The 23,022-nt window shown below is 35.1% G+C and overlaps 1 protein-coding gene, 1 long non-coding RNA gene and 1 other non-coding gene across 18 annotated transcripts in view; 2 read left to right on the plus strand and 1 right to left on the minus strand.

The window, feature by feature from the left end:
* Positions 1-18,656, minus strand: part of Zbtb20 (zinc finger and BTB domain containing 20) — an 865,938-nt gene extending 847,282 nt beyond the window's left edge. For 6 of the 16 annotated variants that reach the window (XM_087208842.1, XM_087208707.1, XM_087208726.1 and 3 more), the window contains exon 1: positions 18,522-18,633. The gene's annotated coding sequence lies outside the window, so the exon portion shown is untranslated. Of the gene's footprint in view, positions 1-18,521 lie in introns of all 16 variants that reach the window. The other 10 variants (XM_087208762.1, XM_087208829.1, XM_004835685.4 and 7 more) reach the window with 5 other exon arrangements.
* LOC147830462 (small nucleolar RNA U13) lies at positions 1,450-1,551 on the plus strand. Its single transcript, XR_015439406.1, has one exon. It is a non-coding gene; the product is annotated as a small nucleolar RNA U13 (small nucleolar RNA).
* An 82-nt stretch (positions 18,657-18,738) lies between the features above and the next one.
* LOC110350466 (uncharacterized) overlaps positions 18,739-23,022 on the plus strand; it is a 114,192-nt gene continuing 109,908 nt past the window's right edge. Inside the window, exon 1 of the long non-coding RNA XR_015450397.1 lies at positions 18,739-19,030. This is a non-coding gene — a long non-coding RNA (uncharacterized LOC110350466). The remainder of the gene's footprint in view (positions 19,031-23,022) is intronic.

The raw sequence follows: 23,022 nt of genomic DNA on the forward strand, positions 1-23,022 counted from the left end.
ATGTCAAAACACAATACAGATGTGATAAAGGATCAGACTTCCGTAAAAAACCCAGGTCACTCTATTAGAAAAAAGAAATCATTGGAACATCCACCTGGAAAAATTCCCTCAAGGACAAGGAAAACAAACAAATTCTTATGACTTTTAAACTTTCAGAAATTCAACATACTCGGACGTTCTATGAATTCCACTGCCTGTTTGAAGTTTTGATCACTTCATCAGTAATATGTTTTGTTACTAATATGGCAAGAGGTTTAATACAAAACATGCATCTTGATATATTTATAGAAATATATCCATTAAAATATAGAAAATAAATGCCTTTAGATTTTCATCATTATTAGTTTTCAAAGCACTTCAATGTTTATTTTACTTGATCCTCACAAAGATTGTGTGAAGTAAATGAAAAAAAAATACCACTCTCATGATTCTAAAGATTAAGAATCTGAGGGGCTGAGGATTTAGCTCAGCGGTTCCACTGCGTGCCTCGCAAGCACAAGGTCTGGAGTTCAATCCCCAGTACCAAAAAAAGAAAAAAATTTGAACCAATGAAATCAACTAATTTGTCCACAATAATATTACAGGCTTATTCTTCCCTCCAATATGTTTAAATACTTTCTATATTTTGCTGCCATGTTGAATTCATTACTGCATCTGCAATTTAAGTCAAATCATCAAGTTATTAACTTCTATGTAGAAGATTCATATACAATTGGCATTATAATTCATTTGTAACATCAACAGGGGTATGTGTTAGCTTTTTGTTTCCATGACAAAATACTTGAGACAGTAAACTTAGGAGGAGGAAAGTGTTTATTTTGGTTCATGGTTTCAGAGGTTTCAGTCCTTGGTCAACTAGCTCTAAGGCAGAAACATCATAGGAGAAGGGTGTGGTAGATCAAAGCTGCTTAGTTCTTGGAAGCCACAGAGGAGAGAGAAATAGAGGAAGGGAGAGAGAGAATGACAGGAGACAGGGAGATAAGAATGGAATCAGGGATAAAATATAGTCCCAAGGTCATGATCCCATGATCCACTCCCTACAACGAGGCCCCCCACCTCCTATTAGCCCATTCAACTATGATCTCATCATTGGATTAACCAATTGATGAGGTTAGCACTCTGATGATCTGATCATTCCCCAAAAGCCCATCCACTGGTAACCAAGCCTTCAACACAATGAGCCTTTTGGTGGACATTTTAGATCCAGTTATAAGAGGGTAATACTAAAAATATTTTAAAATGGACACAGAAGGTACTAAATAATAAAAATAAACCCTGAACAAAATAAAATATACTCCCCAAAGTTTTACCAAAAATATCAGTTGCATGTTAGCTGTGATGTGGGCATAGCCCAGAGTCTCATTTGATCCCATCAACATATATTTGTGGATAAATCTGTTTAGCCTGAAAGCCTAGAAAATTAACTAAAGATTGAAAAGAACATGTAGGATCCTTCAGTTCGTGAAGATGATGATTGGGTGTTCATGCCATATGCATGAGATGTGCCTCCCTCAACCCTTGTTAGGACATCGGCACACTACCCATCTGATGTGGAAAAAAAATAAAATAAAATAAAAAAAGAATATGTAGAACATTCTGGTAGCATGTGGCACAAAATTAAAGAAAATGCAAATAATAAATGAAAAAACAATCCTCCTGGTGCCAACCTTCAGATATAGTTATCACCAAAGCACCCATAACATATTAAAATATTTCAATTTAATTTATTCATGAATTCTATTCAGATATACTGAATTTCATCAAAATGCAGAAGTGGAATTGTAAATGTTTTTAGTGCAATTTTTCTCTTTCTTTTATTGCCTGACATTGTACCCATCTGCCTTCACGATTCCTTCCAAATACAGCTAATCCATTTTAAGATCTTAGTATGCATCTTGCCATATTCTTTTCCTTTTTCAAATAACATGAAGCAGACATATACAGATACAGGTTATATACATATATATAACATATATATTAAGAAACTTTGTCACTATTTTGCAAAAATTGGATAGTACACATACTAGACTATACACTCTTCTCATGCAACTAAAATTCCTGGAAATTATTCCAGATCACCAGAGACAGCTGAAATTCAAATCTTTTATGACTGCATAATATTCATAGATGTTTCTAATCTTTCTATTATCTATTACTATTACCTTAATAGTGCAATTACTTCTTGATATTTTTCCACTACAACAAAGCTGTAATAACTAGAACAAAACCACATAGTATTCTTAAGTATTGCTACTTATAACTATTACATAAATTTGATTTAATTAGTAGTAAATTTGAGAATTTTCTCATACATTAATAGAGTCCTCTTTCTGTAATATTTTTTTCCTTTTATGTTGGGTCATAACCTTTTTGTTAGCAGTGTCTAAGAGCTCTGGCCTTTCATACTCTTCCAATTCTATATTTTTCTAATGATCTTATTATTTAATTTCTTATAAAAGTTTTTTTAAATTTTTATGTAGTTAACTATGTCTATCTCTTTTTTGTCTGACTTTTCAATCTTAGGAAGATTTTAGAGTCTCCTAGAATTTTTACAAATTCATTTCTATTTTTTTCATTTAAGCCCTCAATCTTAATCTATTTCTGAATAAGATACAAATAAGAACATACTTTTCCCATGGATAACCACTTTGCCAGCCCATCAAATGATTCATCATTTTCCAACTAAATTATCATGTCAGAATTTGCTAATCTGCTCTGTTGATCTATACTTATGCTATTATTATACTGTTTGTATTACTTGACTTTGTAATATATCCTAGTATATATAATCCTAGTCTTTTATTATTTTCATATTCCTTTGCCTTTTGTTAATACTCATGTAATTGTAAAATAATGTTGTCCAATTTAAAAAGGAAAAGTAATACCCATTGAGATTCCAAGTGGAATTTCATCAATTAAGTCTATTAGTTTGGATGAATTACTCTTTTTGTTGTTTTCTCATCCAAAAACAGTTTTTGCTTCCTTTAATCAGCTCTTGATTTACATGTTTACTAAGATATTGCCTTTATTTTTAAATAGCTCTTATACCTCGATGCATTTATTAAGTATTTTGTAATGTATGTTTCTATCAGAAATTGAGTATCTTCACACTAGTTTTTAAAAAAGTTACCTAGGTGTCTCTTACTTCCAGAGAACTTATTTTCATCTATCTTGCATCAAACTACCTTATCATTTTTAATACTAGTTTTCATAGATTTTAAAATTAAGTTTCTAGAATCTTTTTGGTCATATATCATGGCAAAGAGAGATATTTTAAGCTATTCTTTGTCTCAACATTAGTTACATCATTTGCCTACTGTATTTGTTCCAGGTTAATGTTAAATAATCGTGCTAGATGGCTTCTTGTCAACTTTCAGCTGTCAACTGTAATATTTTTAGAATTTACTCATTTAAGGGCCCGGGATTTAGTTGAGTGGTCCTGCCACCTGTAATATTTTTAGAATTTACTCATTTAAGGGCCCGGGATTTAGTTCAGTGGTTCTGCCACCTGTCTCTCAAACACAAGATCCCGAGTTTGATCCCCAGTACCAAAAAAAAAGGAAAAGAATTTATTCATTTAAGTTTATATTCTGTTGGCAGTGAATCAAAATAAAATAAGTAATCTTATTCTCATTTTGGAGTATCTGAGTTATATAATATTTTACACCATCTGGTGAAATAAGCATGATTTTTCTCCTTTGACAATGCAATGAATTATCTTTACATATTTCCCATTAATGAATCATGTTTGTGTTTCTATTTTAAAATAAAAGTTTCAATGTCCCATTGTATTATTCTTTTGACCCACTGCTAATATTAGTATTTACTTCGAATTTTTGCATTTGATGAGTGAAATGGAATTATAATTTTGCACAAATTTTATCAGAAATATTATATGAAATTAGGAGATTCCAACACTTCACCTCAGCCTAGAATAATTTTAATTCTATCAAAATTATCTATTCTTTAACGTTTAAGGAACCACATTAGTTTCTTGTCTTTCCAGTGACAATTGGTATCAGCTATTTACTTCTTAGGCCAGTTTTCCTAATTTGTACTGGCCTAAAATAGCAAGGAGTTTATCTGTCATATTGGACTTTTCAAGTGCCAGTCTTTAAATTTGTTTTTGTTATATTTTGTTTTCTATTTCATTAGTTTCGTCTTTTTAAAATGTCCTTCTTCGTCTAGCTTTACATTATTTATTTTAATTGATTAATTTAGTAAGTTATTCTTTATTTTCCACCTTTCTTAATAACAAAGATATTTAAGGCTATCAATTGTCCTCTGACAACTGCTTTAGCTATTTTCCATACAATATTTTCTTTCATTCTTTTCTAGGTGATTCTCTCTTTATCTAGAAGCATTTGTTTTAACTTTTATATAGGTGAATTTTAACCTGTCAGAAACAATTTTCTAATTCTAATTATGCTAGCTTATAGTAAAAGATTGTGCTTGTAAAATCACTGCTTTCTAAACTGATAATGTTTTCTTTGTGGCCAAGTATAGAAATATTTAAAACTATTTAAAGAATCCAGGCACAATGGCACATGCCAGAGATCCCAGCTACTCAGCAAGGTGAAGTAGGAGGACTGCTTCAGGTGAGGAGTTTGAAGCCAGGGTAGACAACATACTGAAGATCCTGTCTCAAAACAAAAAAAATAAAATAACCAAATATTTGAAGAATATCGGATTCTGTCTATGTATTAAATCAACTTTATAAATTACATTATTTCATTTCTTTAAAAAAGGAAATTCTTTGTGTTGATGTTTAACAGAATTGTCCAGATCTTTCCAGGAATTTGTACTTTATGTACTTACCTACTATAAATAAACCCGCTATATACAGATTTACATCATTTTCCTCTTAAACGCTTACTTTTATTATACTACCCCTTTCTCTTTCAAAATTTTAACCTTAAACTCCAGCTTGTTTGATATCAATGTTATCACTCACGTTTTTGTTCTTCTTTTGTTTGTATTTGATTGTTTATCCCCATCATTCTTCTATCAACCTTTCATAACTTTGTCTCAGTGTTTTTCTTTTCATTTGACTGCCTTATGTTTTTAATGTAATTTAATATTATCTGTCTTCTAGCGGAAAAATTTAGTCCATCCACATTGAATGTAATTATTTATAATGCTTAATTATATAACTACTTCACATTCACTTATTTTACATTTACTGTTTCCTCATTCCCCTTCTGTATTTTAACAAGTAGCTATGAATTATATTATTTCCTTGTTAATACAGAAGTTGTGTCTTCCTATTGCATTATCTTCATTTTCCCTACTCTAATAAGTAGGTATCTATATGTAAATGAAACTTTTCCCCCACCTAAAGATTCTACCCCTTCCCTTTCCACTAAAAAAATTAGGTCTTTATGATACATTCCCTTCCCTCCTTTTCTCTTCCTCTTTTCCTCTCATGGCCTACGTCCCATTTTATTTCTCTTACACTACTTAGTCCCTTTATCTCCTAAGTTTTGATGAGACGGTTTAATACCCCTTAACATTTCCTTACATAAATACGGTATTATCCTTTTATTTCAATAGTCTGAAATTACTTATTGTATTTCATGTTAATAGCTACTTAACTTTCTTAGATGAAATACATATATATTTGCATAAAAAGAATTATATATAAATGTTCATTATAGAATACTTTTCATATTTCTCACTAAAGTCTTTATTCTGGTTCATGTTATTTTCTATTCTCAGGCATCTCCTCAGATGGAGTATAATCATTATATACTTAGCTCCTGTACATCCTTAAATGTACTTCTTTCACCTTGACTAGCAAATGATACTTTTTGGGTTTTAAGATTCATGGATTATAGTGGGGTTTTTGTTTTTTGTTTTTGCAGTATGTAGATGTCAATCCACTATCTTCTAGTTTCCAGTATTACAGATATGCAGATATTAAATTCTGTATTTTTATATTTTCCCCTTCATAGGAATTTTAAAAGCTTATTAGATGCCTCTATTAATTTTTAAATTCAGTACTTTTATAAGTATATGCCTAAATGTTTTTCTTTCAATCAAGACCACAAATCAGTAAACTCTTAAAATTTAGACTGATTTTCTTAATCCTAGAGTAATTTCCTATTACTGATTTTTAAGTTATAACTCTCCATTTATTCTATTTTCTCCTGCTGTAATTCCTATTCTTCATGTATTTTGACTTCTGTATCCTGCATTCTGGGAGGTTGAGGCAGGAGGATCACAAATTTGAGCCCAACCTGTTAGCAACATAGCAAAACACTGCCTCAAAATAAAAATAATAAAAGGGCTAGGGATGTAGCACAGTGTGAAGACCCTGTATTCAAATTGCAGTACCACAAGAGGAAAAAAAAAACCCTCACATATTTTTTTATTCAAGATTTTCAACATATTTTATTTTTCTTCTACATGCTTAAACGTTTGGTCTTTTAGCTCACTAATTGATATTGATATTTCAATAGTGGTCATGTTCTTCAATTCTTCCACTGAGTTGCTCACCTGAAATACTTTTCATAGTGTTTGAAATTCTTTCCTTTATTTAAATGTCCTTAAATGCTCCCAGTTTAATTTTTGGTGTTGTTTTCTAAATTCAGGCTTCATCTATTTTTGCCAAAATTCATTGCCTGAGGTGTGCAACTAATTTTTCTGCCTGATCTTCCTTTTTATCTTTTGTTACTAGGTTTCCACAATTTTTTGTTGCTAACTCATTGGAGCTTACATCTGGTTTTGGGGGGTATCCTAAATGGCAGAAAGTATCACAGGTGGTGGTAAAAAGCAAAGACAGTGTCAGTTCCCTGCCAAGGCACACAGAGAAAGATCTCTTGTAGTCCTACCTTATTTCTCTGTAGCCTCAGGGACAGAAATGTCTCCATTCAACTACTCTGGTTTTTTAGCTTGTGGGGAAACCTAGATACTTAAAATCAGCAAATGCTGATCTTTTCCCATAAGGATTCACAGATTTCTGAAGTCCAACTTCTCACTGTCCACTTCTTTCTGATAGTCACGCTGGGCTCCAGCACTTTTCTTTTAGTAGCTTTCTCACTTGAAGGCAGAAAAGTTTCAGGACATTGTTTCATTGCCCAAAGAGTCTTAATAGCTGTTCAAAGATCTCAGCACCATTTCATTCAGAAAGACAGTCAGCTTGGAATTTAAAGTGAAGGGAAAGATAACCACATACTTGTCGATTTGTTTGTTTTTGGATTTGTTTTTGGCTTTGGTTTTGGTTTGTTTGTTGGTTGGTTGGTTTTGAGACAGCTTCTCACTATGTAGTTCAGGCTGGCCTCGAACTCACAGTGATCCTCCTGCCTCAGCCTCCCATGCTAGAATTACAGGCATGTGCCATCACACCCAGTGGCTTGATTTGTTTTAAAATCTTCCATTTCAAAAACATCTGGAATGGGGTGCAGTATTTAATTCTGAGGTATATTTGAATTTTATTATAATTATTTTAAGAATCAATAGTTTCCTTAAAAAGTATATTCCTGAATACAACATAAAAAATGACAATATGTTCTCTGTACACTTAGATATGGATCTCAAGATATATTACAGGTATTAATCACTTTATGTAAGCTTAAATGCAATCCCCAGCTTTAATTTTTCCAGGACATAATTACCTTTTGTTGTGAAAACAGTTTCAAATCAACTTGCTGTGTTCTAGTTAGTAGAAAAACAAATTATAATTTTAGCCAATTAGGTAAATTTCTCAATATGTACCAGCAAGTCTTATTAATATAAAAGGTTGTAAGCTATTATATAGGAATTAAATGTGTCGTACTGTGGCTTATATATTACCTTCCATAGTGTTCACAGCCCAACTACTTTATTTTTTCGCTTTCCAGAAGAGACTTGGATGCAATATAACTAATAGTAAAGTGTTTAACTGGACTACTTAATAACTCAAGAGAAGTAAAATTAACTAAAATTTTTTAATTATATAAAGTTTTATAAACATTCTTTAACAGAATTAAAAGCTCACATAAAATTTCAAAATCTCAACTGCAATCTATGAAGTGCAAAAAGTACTGTGGTTTGTTTGTCCTCCTACCCAGATAGGAATCATATAGGATATGAAATCTGGGTCTTATCCTTGAATCAGTAGGTAATGTCATTCTGTGTACTCTACTCAACACAATATCCTGAATTGACTGTAGTAGATTTGCTTTACCACTGATGAGCGATTTTTGATATATTTCTTTTCTGAATCATGTTAAATATACTTTTATTGGAACTTATGTCATGATAGAATTTCATTAGGTATCTAAAAGTATGAAGGATCATAAGCAAGTGTAAAAACATTTGGATCTTGGAAAAGTGCAGAAAATGTCTTTACAGGTAATATAATTTTTACAATGCCAAATTTCAACCAGAGTTAAGAATTGAAAGTAAAAAAAAAGAAAGAAAGAAATGTCCTGATAAGCAAAAATTAAAAGTAATATTCTTCAGACAGACACAAAAATCTGGAACACCAAACATTTATTGAATCCCTCTCGGGTACCGAGTTCTGTAGTAGCACTAAGGCTATCAAACTGAATAAAGCAGGGCATCCATCCTTAAAAGACTGCAGTTCAGTGCAGTATAATCCTAAATGTTACCTTTCCTATGAAATGAATCTCAAAGTGTAAAATTACACATAATAAAGCAAATTAAATCAGTTTACACCAGAGCCATCCATTTATGCATAACAAAAGTCATCATTATACATATAATTGATAGGAGACGTATGAATAACCCAAAGTACAGAAAAAGGATCACAGTTTATTTTTGGCTCTTAGACACTTTGGTTCATTTTATAATAAATGTTGAGTCTGTAATACAGAATAGTCGGATCAGAAGAGCCTGGAATCCTGTTCATTTTTTTCCTATCTTGCTCAAATTCCTCCTTCACATAGTATTGCTTTGTTGTCAATCCCTTTCTAGAATGAAAAAAATTACTAAGAACATGAAATTTCAAAGATACTTCTCTAGGGTTCATATAAAGGATGGTAAAATGCAAACAACACAGCTGTTAAGACTAGTACCACTGGTTGTCAAAGAACAAGAGTATCACTACAAATTGAAGAGTAAAAGCTGACACACGTGAACTGAATGTTGATAATTTTTCTAACTTTACCATACATTTTCAGTTATATAATCATCTGAAGCACACAAAATTATTGTTGCACTCTATGCCCCAATGCACTAAAAATAAAAGTATGAATAAAATACTAGAAATACCACCACAAAGAAAAGTCATCAATGGGGCTGGGGATTTAGCTCAGTGGTGGTATGGCCGCCTGCCTCGCAAGTGCAAGGTCCTGAGTTTGATCCCTTTGATCCCCAGTACCAGAAAAAAAAAAAAAAGAAAAGAAAAGTAAAGTCATCACTACGTGATGGTACACTGTAGTATACTGCAGCAGCACTTTCATTATTCTTCCAACTACCCTGACAATATAACATACAGGTAATATAACTCAGCAATAAATATTATCTCTTAAAAACTTTTGAAGTCTTGAGGACCTAGTAAACAATGTGTATATGAATAATTCACTTGAGGTAAATTACTTGAAGTTAAAATACACCTTAAAAGTTACTAGAATTTCACTGTCTCATGCTGGCTATCCTATATACAATCCAAATTCATGTACACCGATTTTATCTGAGGTGACCATGTGAAATACATTCATACTGCCAAATAAAATTAAACCTTTCATTATAGTGATATATCAAGGAAAAGTTAAAAATGCATAATAAAAACCTATATTCCATGTTAAGTTTGGTAAAGCCTGGCTTAAAACTTCATGAACATGGGGAGGAAGAGATCAAAGGCTAAATTACATAATGAATGAAATAAAACAAAGTATAAATGATTTCACCCCTTGGCCATCAAATTCTCACAAAAGCCAACAGGTGGTTTCTTATATTTGAAAACTAGACTCTACACAGCAAGTTATAAATACTACCAGGAACAGTTCAAAATTGTGTGGCATACAACAGACACTCAATAAATGGTTTGCCACATAACCTATTATGCTGGTACATTTCTTAGTAATATGCTTACCTATTTCTAGGCAATAATGTTTCAGTGCCAAAAGTTTATCAGTCTTTGTATTGAAAACAGTAGGTGGCCCATATTTAAGCCAGATTTTGGGTTTCTAAGAGCACAACAACAAAAAAATAAACATATGAGCTTTCTAAAGTCAGGAAGATCTACCACCGTTTGAATATAGTTTCTGCTCTACCTCATCCTTATTTTGTTATTTGATTTCTATTTCTTGGTTATTCAATCTGGTTTGAATTACTTTTCTCTTTTGACCTCTATATTCCTAGTACCTCTAGTATTTGACCCTGCCTTTTACATGCTCCTACTCATGATTTCCACAGTCTACTTCAACATGTTACCTAACTCCACTGTTATCCACAGAACCAAATAAGGCACCAGCTATTGAGTCCATTTACTGTAAAAACTTTAGACAAATTCCTACTTAACATTTGTAATCCTAGACTGAAGGGTTAAATTTTAAAATCAAATTATCATAGCAATCATTCCTTCTACTTACAACTATTTCACCTTATGTCTGTCTCTAAAACTTTCCCCAAATCTACTATGCCCTTTCTTAAAATAAAATTAACAGTACTAATCTGGGCAAGCACTGAGTAAAAATGGTCCCAGAATAGAGGCCCGATTGGGTGGTGATTAACAGCTTAGGTTCTCTAGAACTGGACTTAAATTTGAATCCCATCTGTTATATACTAGCTATGTAACTCTGAACAAGATACTTATTACTCTTTCTGTGCCTTGGCTTATCTTTAAAATAATGAAGGTACCAGTCTCACAGGATTGAGGAACTAAGAGGAAAAAAATGCAAATATAACCAATGCCTGGTTCAGAGAAAGCTCTTATTACATGTTGGCTCTTATTATTGTTATTCTTATTGTTTATAATAAAATACATTGAATTTTCTTTCCACTGCTTCCCACTAAAACTTCTGCTAGTCTTTTTGCTAGGAATGTCTTTAGAAACCAATCTACAGTAATTCCTCAATACATACGCTGGGCTTCAATAAACACTGGAGAATCAGCTTTTCTTAAGCACATTTACAGTAACTTTTCCATTATTTGTAGGCACTGAAACATTCATAGCACTTTTCATGTCCAATGGTTAATCTAAAATTTCTCTAGCAACTTTAATTAACTAGATAGTTGGTAAAATCGTTTAGCATAACCTAATGTATTAGTGAACTTACTGTACATTCTCTGAGGTGATTTATAAAATGTTATATGATTCGTATGTAGTAGGAACATGAGGAGTTGTAAGTTGGTGTAGGAAATGGGGAAGATATAGAATTATACAAATTTCTGCAGATTTCTGTTTCCATTTGTGAGCAGGTAGTGTTTGACAACTCTAAGTCTCTCAAAATCATTCATTCCAGCAAAAGGAATGTGAATCAATGAAAAGAAACTGAAATTTTAAATGAAAAAGTTGAAGTTAACAGATACAGATCTATCAAGTATGTCCACAAAAACTGCACGCAGTTGTTTCTGTCTATCTATGTAAGACAGGATAATATTTGCAGTCTTTTCTAACACAGACACTTTCTACTATCCTACATCAAAATAAAATGTCAAATTTCACTACCTACCTTATATCCATTCTACGTGATTCTAACCCTGGAGAGATACAAGGAAGGATTAAACATTAAATGCTGCAGTTAAAAATAACAAATTTTAGGGCCAGGGATTTAGCTCAGTGGCACCAAGCCTACTTCACAAGCACAAGGTCCTGAGTTCAATCTCTGGTACCAGGAAAAAAAAAAAATCACAAATTTTGTAAGATTTGTATGGAGACAGTTCTTGATTACTCAGAGTATCTATTTTCTGCCTAAGGAAGAGAAGTACAAAAAGCAAATTCATCTTTTATCTTTGAAGCAATGTATCTTTTTTTAATCTATGTATTCCAGAATTAGAAAACAACTATGAGTTAACTCATCATGTTACTACCTGCTTTTCCTACCTACACAACTTTATGCTGGATGAAATGCAAAAAATCAATTTCTTGAGTTGGTAAAAAATTTATGCAAACTAATGAATTTATTACACTTACCAATTATAAAGGATTCCAAATGCTTAATACTATGTGTGTACAATTATACTACTGTGCTGTGTTGGAAACCAAGTTTCACTGAAATGAGACATCAAGGACTAAAAAGTAAAAAGCAAAATAAAATATTTTGTATATACTCTTTCCTGATGACCTAAATATCAGGAAAGTAACAGTACCTAAAACTAAAGAACAAAACAAAACAAAACAGAAGATTCAACTGTTAATGAAAACATCAAAGGATAAAAAGCTATGCCAGAGATCCACACAGATGATAACAGGCCCAACATCATATAACTAGTTAGTGGAAGTACTAGGCCTTGAACAACCTCCACTAAACTACATCCAAGATTTCTGACAATGTGCAATAAAGTAAAAGAATTAAATTTAATTTGAAATGATAGCTATTGTCCCAACTTAAAAACCTTTGGATTTAATGACTTTTACTTACTTCTATATTCCTGGGAAAATTAGTTTTAAAATGCCCTAATACTGTAAAAACTGATTAGAAGTTATGACAATTACAAAGAAAATTTATACTTGCCCTTAAATCAAAACCATGGAAAGGGCATATTTTTAAGTCTAAAGGAATCCTGAGATTCATAGGGGGTGGGAGGTGGGATATGATATGGTGGTGGTAGCTTTTGTTTTGTCAACTGTTAGAGGTTTTCTTCTAGTTTCTTTTTTGCAGTGGCAATCTGTATCCCAAAAGTGAAGCTACACATAAAATAAATTTCTGATAATTTAAAAAAAATTAATTATAAATAAGTGAACCCTAGAAACCTAGCAATGACAGTAAAGATAATGAATATCATGAATTTCAAAACTAAAAATCCAGATTTTTAAAATCTTGTGTTGAATCAGAAAGAACATCTATAAAATGTCAAAAGTAACTGAAAAGAGATTAAATCAGTATACCCAACTCACTAAACTGTGTGTATATTTTTCCTGACGTGCATATTCATGAGCTGACAGTAAAGACAGGCTGGCTGCTTTGACTATAGCTTTGTTTACCTCATACTGTCAAGAATGGATTTTGACACTCACAGTATTAATATTGCTATTTTTATTGATATAATTAACACTGTTATAAATAATTCCTTGGCCTGCCGTATCTAAGTATATCATTTAAATGAACAGTATTAGGGCTTTTCTTATTTGATGCCCTGGAAATAGATTGCTGGCCCAAAGAGCCAAAGTGACCTCATCATGTAAAAAACACAACAAAAAAATGAAACAACAATAACAACAACAACAAAAAATGTTGCCCTGTCAACAGAGACTACTGTTTGTGTATGACTTCACTAAACAAACTAGTTTATATTTGTTTGAAACTAAAGTTTCTCACCAATCTGCTGTTTCAATTTCACATCACACCATATTGTACCTAAAACAGGCAATCTGGATTCCTGTTGCTACATTTTTTTTTCCCCAAACAGCTCAGGAATGGGTTTGAAGTACAAGGCTTGAATCTATAAAGCAAAAGAATTAAGACACCCAAAATTGAGAATGGGTAGGTGAAAATATGCATGCCTGAAATCATTTCTATAATTGCTAGTAGGTGGCCAGCTCACTTGTGAGTTTTTGATCATTACATGAAAGCAAAATCAAAACATATTTTATCTTGTCTCTAGATCCCATCAGCTGTGACAATAACCTTATCTAGACCTCGAATCGTTTGTTCATAAAACAAAGTGGGGTGACTGACCCAGTGTATATTCAACACAGTATGAAGGCCAAAACAAAACGATAGTACAATTCAAAACAAGTTTGTGGACATTTTAGACTAGTATATTAAAACCTTTCTTTGTCTTTATCACTTGACAGATGGTTAGCCCTCACACAGCCTCATATCTCTGGCAAAGAAATGACTGTGCCTAGCCAATAACACCCCAAATTTTGACTTAAAATGCTCCATACACATGCTTAGACTTACCTTACAAATATGAATATGAATAGAATTAGTCATCCTTATTTTATTACTATAAAAACTTGACAAATGTCAAGATTTATTTTTTGAACCATGAATAACTTTTTGAAATTATCAATTATTTCTTATGTGGATTCAGGTTTTATGTATGAACTTCTCAATTCACATTTACTTATTTTATAGACTGCTTGGTAAGAACGCTTTTAAAAAACTTTCAAAATAACATTTTAGTCCAATAGTATTACCAAATTTACAAAGATTTACTTATCTTGTTTCTGTGTTATTCACAGGAAAGTTCTAGTAACTAAAAAGTGGATTAAAATCACCTGGGCCTTTGAATACATCCTTGTCAAGGACCATAGGGCAGGACTGGGATTACTTTTTTCTAGTAATGAAATGTCTTTATTCAAAACTGCTCACATATAAATATATGCTCACACACATATAAACACACATTAATCAACCATCCTTACTAGAAATAGAAAAGGTTCTTAGTTTTTAATACTCTATTAACCATTTTGCTATTTAAAAACTCAACTGAAACAATATATTCCATTAGCTGTAAAATCTATTTCCTCCTGGGCCAGGAATTTAGCTCCGTGGCACTGCACCTGTCTCTTGCAAGCACAAGGTCCTGAGTTCAATTCCCAGTATTGGAAAAAAAAAAAGAAAAGAAAAAACAAATCTATTTCCTCCTAAATCTTCCTATTCATAGCTTTGATATACTGACAAGTCTGCACACAAATAGCCAGAGGCAATTACAAAGTGCTCTTAAATGCATTAATACGTACCCTTTCTGAAGAGCTTGATTATGCTACATAGTCACATAGCAGTCTAATACAGGTATGGAGATACTAACCCTCAAAAGAAGAGGATGAGAGGACTGGGGAAAGAAAAAATGTGTATTAAAAAAAGATATCCCACCTTCAGGACCAAATTTGTATTTGGCTAGCAAAAGTAAGACTCACACAGTAACAAAAGAAAAGAATGAAAACCAGAATTTGGTATTTAAGGAGTATAAAGTAGGTTTTGGAAAGGTGAGACATCTACTACATGAAACCACAAACTCAGAGTTAAATCATACACTCATTTAACCAAACAGCAAGTTGCTCTCTGTTAGAAACTATGATTTTTCCACCCACAGACTAAATGATTAAAGTAATGTTAAAACCTTCTGTAATGTTCCTCTTGCATTACAAATGGTCTATTAAATCAAAGAAGTGCCAATCAAATGCTTTTGGGGTTTTTAAAATAAAGGTTTAAATAACAAAGCATTTTTGTAGGCCTTTTTCTACCTCTTCAACGTCACCTATAAATTAATTACAACTTTCATTTTCTCTTGCTAAAACCACAACAAAAAAAAAGATTGAAATACTTGATTTTTCAGATATACTACTAGAACAAATCTAAAGAAAAATGAACAAATATTCTAGCATTAGTTTCACCAGACTTTGCAAACAAGACCATGCTACATACGAATGTTACAGTAAAATTCAAGACAAGATTTTTTTAATATAAAACATTTTATTTCTTTCAAAGACAGAAAAATATATAATCCCTCTGTCAAGCTTATTGAAAAATATGACGAGTGTATGACAGTAACAAAAAGTACAAATAAAATTACACTAAGCTCTTCGTTTCCTATCATTGGCAATTGGTAAACACATTCCTCTTTCTCAAACTTCCAATAAGCTCTTTCAAAAGCAGATAGGCTTTAAAATTTCACCCCAAAATCTTTCCCAGCAATATGAAGTAAAAAAAAAAAAACTATCATTACATTACAATGTAAATAAGCTCCACAAAAAGACTGCCAATTTTCTCTCTTGTCCACTATTATATACGAAATGTCTAGAACAGTGTTGTGAACAAATTGATTATTTAACCATCTATTTCAGAAAAAACACGATTATTTCAGAAAATAAAACAGAGCTCATTAGGCTCTTCTATATTCAAAAAATTTTTTTTAATTCTTACCACTGATTCTGAAGATACTTGGAATAATTTGAAATTCATTTATAGATTATAGATCCCTTAAAGAAATTTAGTTGTAGCCTTTATTCCTCTTCTAAAATGACCTAGTTATTCAGTCTAGCCTTTTTTTCTAGGAAATCCTATTTGTCTAGAAAGTCTTCTGAAGACTTTCACTAATGAGACAAAAATAATTCATTTAAAATGGCTTTGCCCTTAGATTTTCTTCCTAAACCAAGTGGTAAAATTCTTATTAAATTGACAAAGAGGAGTTGGAATATTTGTGAATCTCACATGTTTTCTGGCCTTACTACATAGGAAATTAGCATCACATCTAGTACAGTTGTCTAAACAACACCGCTCCATTATAACCTTCACATGAACTCTCTCATCCTGAATTATTCCATTTAATGTCATATTGTCTTTCAGTGGTCAATGTACACACAAGTCTATATTTACATTTTCTTAGTATAATATTGTTAAAACACTGACCCAGACTCATAAGTCTAAAGATTTCTTCCTGGAAATGGCTAAAACTTGGTAATTTTTAGTCTTAAATTTCTTTCCCTAGTTTTTTAAAATTAGGATGTCATCATGCAAAGGAATAGTACTTTGGAGGCTGGTAGACTGCAAACTTGTCACCTGATCTTCCTATTTCAAAGGCCTGTATTCCTCTAGTCTATAAGATCTTAAAATCAAAACACCAAAAATAAACAACTGCTCAAATCACTGAGCAGCTAACTTTTCTTCTTAGCAGTTTACTTCAGCATCATGTATTTTCAAGCCTAAAATCCTTCAAGACTGAGTTCATTGGAAATCATAACCACAATCTTGGGAATTAAATCTTAGGCAAAAGACAGTAAGTCACATCAGCAATTCTTCAAGACAATTCCAAAACCTTTCTTGGGAGAAGATTCAGAGATGGTACAAGGGCATCACTATGTATCTATGTATTATCTGTGCATCAACTGGGATACATCCTGAAAACCAATGTAATTCTTTTTTTCCCTAGAAACAGCTACTCCTGCTAGTAAGTAAAAATGCAAAGTAGGTAGTTCTTGATTGGTCAAATTTACCCAGACGTAGATATGGTTGAAGGGTGGAACCTAACTATTCCCACAAAAAAAGCGAAAGGCTCCTTGACATTAGGAGCAGGAACAAAACTGAAGATAAACCATTTATAATTTTAAATGAATGGTTACTGTGTTGTGTTACAGAATTTATTTACGAAATGGTAATTACATGTTTTAAAACTTTCAATGGCAACAAGTTACAAGAGTAACTTTAGAATAGAGTTCACTTGAAAACACTGTGGGAATGAGTGGCCTCTGATAATTTTATCAGCTGAAATGAAAACACGGCCAAGTAATGGGAAATCTCCAGCAACTTTTTGGTTATTTTTAACGGTACAAAATAGTAAAGACAATTTCAACATCTCTACAACGGTTAACATGTTCAACTTAGGTCAGTGCTGATTCTGAGGACAGTACTACACCCACAGGTTTCCAAATTACTTCCTGTTTCACTGAAATTTCTACTGGAGAGCTATCATCCTGCTAGTGACCTCAGTCGACTGGGCTCAGAGTTAAGAGATCAGCGGATTACCGCACTAGGTAGTGTAGCTGTACGCCATATTGTGTTTTTCGCTAATGTTTACAGTTTATGTGTGTGCCTAGCATATGTTTGTGCAAGTGTGTTTATCAATACAACTTTTAGAAAAATCCCTGCCTCCTGCCTCTTCAGCATCCTTAAAAAGGGTACGGGCTTCGGGGGCTGGAGGACCTGAAAGCCACAAGGCCCAAAGGACCGCATTTAAACTTTCAAAAACCTCCCAACCGTTTTGTCTCACATATCAAAAAGCGTTGACATTTTTTAACGTTTCCAGAGTGGCTCAAAGAAGAAGGAAAAGAGGGAAAGGTGGGTCCTCCCTTCCCACGCCCCCTCCTCTCTAGTGTAGACGCGAAGCCGAGGGGCGGGGCAGCCCCGGCGCGGGAAAGGGTCAGGCGCCTCCGGTTAGGTCACCTCCCGCCCCCGGTTATCCGAAGACCTCCAAAGACCGCGAAAGCCCGGGCGCTCGGGGCAGGGAGGGGGACGGAGCGGGCACGCCAACAACTCTCGAGCCCCGGCCAGAGCCCTCCGCTCCTCTTCTTGCGAGTAGCAGCTCCAGGCGCCGGGAGTCAAGGGAAGGAAGCAGAAGACACAGTTCCAGCTGCGGGACGCCCGCCAGCTCCAGCGCCCGCAGACCCGAGGACCCGAGGACCCGAGGACTCAAGGACCCTCCCGCGCTCCCGCGCTCCCAGCAGCCGCGGCGGGCCGGCGACTCAGCCCCAGGCGGCGCGAGGAGGGGCGTCGGGGGGGAGGGGGCGCGCGGGGCGGGGCACGGCCCGCGGGCTCGCCGCTCCGTAACTCGCCCCGGCTCCACCCCGCTCCCCTCCTTCCTGTCCCGCCGCCCCCCATTCCGAGCGCCTCGTAGACGCCTGGTCTCCTTGGCATGCATATACCCCTCCCTCACGCCCCACAACAAATTAGAGTTTTTGGCTTTACCTCCTCACGCTCTTTAATCTTCTTTCCTCAACTCCTAAACTTCCCCCCGCCCCTACTTCTTCGGCAGAAAGCCCACATTGGGCGCTTTACGCAGCGAACCTCTAGCTTTCCCCACTATTGGGCTGCTCTCCTGCCACTCTTCGCTTCAGTGAACCAATAAGGACGGGACCCCCTCGTGAGGTTGCCGCCCATAAACAAAATTCAGCCTTCCTCGTCCCTCTCTGTCCCCGCCCCCAACTACTCCTTTCCTCATCTCTACTATTTGCGATTGGACTAGGAGAGACCCAATCCGCTATCTCAAACGTCCATTGGAGAGCCGAAACTTCGCTCTCCGACTTGCTAACAGTCGATTGGTCGATAGCTCTCCAAATTCCCCTTCTTTGCCGCACCTTCGCCCGCTCTGAAGAGGTCAATCTAATCTCATTATTCAGTGACCAGAGAAGTGGAAAACTATTGGTCGAGAGAGCCCGTCAGACCGGGCTGGAGTGAGCTCTGATTGGTCGATACAGGTATGATCAAGTTAGGTTGTTTACTCCTCCGCTCCGCCCCTCTTCCCCGCGCCCCCACCCCCTCCCTACTGCTTTTACTTTCTACGCATTTCTATTTCCTCCTTTATTTATTTATTTGTGATAAACTTAAATGACCCAGTAATGGAGGCGGGACTCTAGGAGAGGCCAGAAGATGACGAGCTGCGGCTTGGGGCCAATTGCCGAGGGGCCTGCGGGGTGAGGGGCAGCGGCATTGGCCAGTGAGAAGCAGGTGTCTGGAGAGCGTTAGGCCTATGGAGCCGGGATGCCCCAGCGGAGGCGGCGGTTACCCGCTGTCTGGCTTGGCGAGACACGCGGGGGGAGCCGCGGAGGGGAGCGGGGGCGTCGCTATAGCTGAGGGCTGAGGCGCGGGCTGCGAGCCGGAGCCTGGGCGGTGGGAGGGAAGCGGCGCGGCGGCGGTATGGAAGGCCGCGCGAGGTCTGGCCCCTTTCCTGCCGGGTGGGGTGCGGGTTGCTAGACCGGGTCATCGGAGGCCGCCTGGGCAGTGCCACAGCTTACAGGGAGGATTTGTCCCTTTAGAAGGTGTAGGAAAACACTATGCAAAACACTTTGAAGTAAGCAGCCCTTAATGTAAATGAAGATTTATTATCCTACCAGAAAAAGCAGATTATGTTTCTTATTACTAAACGCGTAAAGTACCAGCGACCCAACCAGAACCCTCAAAATTAAATATCCTGGGAGCTAGAAGGAACAGATAAAGCAACACGGAAAATTAAATGCGGTTCAGATGCATCAATAAAACCTCCATCTTCATCCATTTGTCACTCAGCACAGCACTGCCCAGAGCCAAATTCTTAAAAATATTGGTCCAGTAGTCAGGCATTAGGGTGGGAAAAATGAGGCTCAAGGCCAGCAGGAAGCCCAGGATAAGATTCCTAAAAAGAACTTCTTAAAAGGATAAAGATGGAAAATAAAAATTGCCTTCTACACAATGAAAAATCATTTTTGCCGAAATAAATTATGCTTTTTAGGGAACTTAAATAGTGATTTGTCACAAAAGAAGGAGTTTATCAAAAATATTCATATAAAGAATCACTGTATTTGCCGTTTGAAAATAACATCATTTATAGGTCATGGATTTGATGTATGATTTCCAATAGAATGAGGTCTGGATTTTAACCTAGACTTCTTTGCTATGTACATACAGAATGCTTAACGTCCAATATAGCTGACTTTGACAAGGTAGACGTGTTTGGCAGAACCTAAGAAAGTGAAGTAGCCCTCGTGATAAAAAGCACAAGGCCTTGAGCTCATTAATAGCTTCAGAGCTGTTTTGAGGATTTTATGTATGAGGCTCTCAAAATCCAGAAAATTTTAGTATAAGGTATCAAATTTACAGGCCGATAAAGTATATTAACTGCTATTGTATATGGAAGCGAACATTTTTTAATTTATACATAAATCTTAGCTAAAAATGATGTAACAAGTATGCTATACAAAACAATGTCACATGAGAAAATGCAGTAAAATTAACAAATGTGTTCAAATACTTTATAACCTCCCCAAAGAGCATTTACTAGTCCAAAGTACTTCTTAAATCTTATCTTTTCAAAACATTTTAAAGGTATTTTTCAGTATATTGACCTGAGTTGTAAGGATTATAAGGCATTGGAAAACCAGTGTAAAATATTGTAATTCAAATAATAGCAATAAGGTGTTACTATTGGGTGTTGTTGCTCCTATTTAAGATAATAGTTACTGTGTTTAGTTGAGCTTTTGTGGCAGCCTGGAGGTCCTGAATTAATTCAAAATATTTGCCTTTCATGGTCATTTTGACTTGTAGGAATGGCCAGAAGTTCCACCATAGTGCTGGATCAGGTGAGTAAAGTGGATAAGGACAAAGGGGAATGTTTGTATGAGTCTGCCTTTCTGTTGGACAGTACTTGGCAGCAGCATTCACTGTATTTTTTATCACACCTCATAAAGACACACAAAAAAGGACTTCCTGGACTGCTTCAGAAAGTGGCAAGAAAATGGGGTGTGTTGAGAACAAGGGGGAGTATTTTAAGGGCAATTTATGGCAATGTGTCTTTTACTGTAATACTTTTTTAAAAATTTAAACACACAGTTTTCAAGCAGCCCTTGTATGTCCGTTCCCCCTAATGTTAAAATGCTTCTCTCTCTAAGGAATGCCTAAATCCTAATATTTACATTGCCTGTCTGTATACTTTGACCACCATTGCTCCTCTCTTCCCAGACACCCTAAAAGATGTATCAAAAATGTTATTACTATGATAGGAGGAAAGAAATGTTTACTGGGTTAGCAAATAACAGATAAGAAGATAAGAATGATGTGGTAAGAAAGCAAGGGACAATAATGAAGAAAGCAAGATTGATGGAAAACAGTGGTGATTGCTTAGAGAAGGATTTTATAAAGAACTGTTAATCCTCTAACATATGGACACCACAGATTAGTGAAGTTCCTAGGGCTTCAAAAGAGGCCAAACAAACTAGTAGTAAATGTAATCTTCCTAGGTTACAAATGAGAACACTTACACTTTGAATGCTTTATCCAGAATCACTTCACCAAATGGTGTAGCTTGTTTTCTAACTCAGGTCTCCCTGCCTCTGTCCACTATGCTATTTACCCATTCATTCATTATATTTTTCATATTAAAGATATATTTATTGGACATTTAAAATCAATATGTACTTAGAAACTAAAAAGAAATTGGTATTTTTCTCCAGAGAGTTCTATGTTGTGGGTCAGAGAAGTAAAGAAATAAATTACTATGCTGTGTATGTATGTAGCATATACAACATGACAATATAGAAGTAAGAATACCTAACTCCTGCAAAGTTAGGAATATTTGGAATACACCGAACTTAACTACTCTACTGAATTCAAATGTTAAATCAGGTACTGCTCTCAGAGTTCCAATTCTAATAAAGACACTAAATACAAACGCACACAGCTAGCCTAGATGAAGACTTTTGGTGGGATAAACAGCTATGGGATATCAGAAAGTAACATTTCCATCAGAAGGAGAGTAGAAATTAGAGAAATCTTAATGAAAGGAGTGACTTTTGAGATTGTCATTATAGAGCATCTGTTAGGGAGCTTAGCACCCTTTCTCATCCAACCAGGAACGCAATACCTATCACTTGATATTTTTAACCATTTACTACTTTTCTGTACATAAGCTCACTGGAAACTTTAGGGGGTAATATCTAATGAAAGACTATGAAAAATATCTTCCTTTTGTAGTGAAATAAAATTGAATTAGACATCAAAATTTGTCAGGACAATTTGCAAAAAAAAATTAAATGATTCACATGCAAGGCAATTTAAGAAGGATTTTTGTAAATCCACATGTAAGCCAGATGTGAGACAAATTTTTCTGCCCCTGGAAATTTTGTATTAAATTACCTTGAACCACCAAATTCATAATATGGTATAAGTATGAAGTCCTTTACAGTGTTTCATTGGATATGCATACGCTTGTGTTTTCCTGGTTCCTGGTATAACCAAGCTCTCCATTCCTGTTTTCTGTTACCAAGCTTTGATTTGAATGGGAAACTCATACAAGAACTATAAGTAATTTCTACCAAAATCTCACTCATATGATGAAAATGTAATGGACTTGACCACAGAAGGTGACATTAGAGAAAGGAAAGTAAGGAGAAGGGCAAAAGAAAAATTTGTTAATAATTTGGTGAACTGATTAGGTGAAACACAGGAACAGAGGAGAACCTAGAAACAGGCTCATGTAATAAGAACAATTTTATATTGTTACAGCTTGGCAACGATAAGGGGGTTGGGAGGATATTACACAAATGGTATCAGGAAAATACAAGGAGTGCTCACTTCAGCAGCACATATACTGAAAAAATAGGAAAAATACAAGGGAAAAGAAAATGGATCTCTACACAGTACCCAAAAAAATCAATTGCAGGGGCTTTATGGACAAAATTATGTGATTTACCTGCAAAGAGGAGATAAGCACTATAAT

Source organism: Heterocephalus glaber, unplaced genomic scaffold (assembly GCF_053883595.1).
Source record: "Heterocephalus glaber isolate CG9 unplaced genomic scaffold, H.glaber_assembly_v1.0 deba00000122, whole genome shotgun sequence".
NCBI lineage: Eukaryota > Metazoa > Chordata > Mammalia > Rodentia > Bathyergidae > Heterocephalus > Heterocephalus glaber.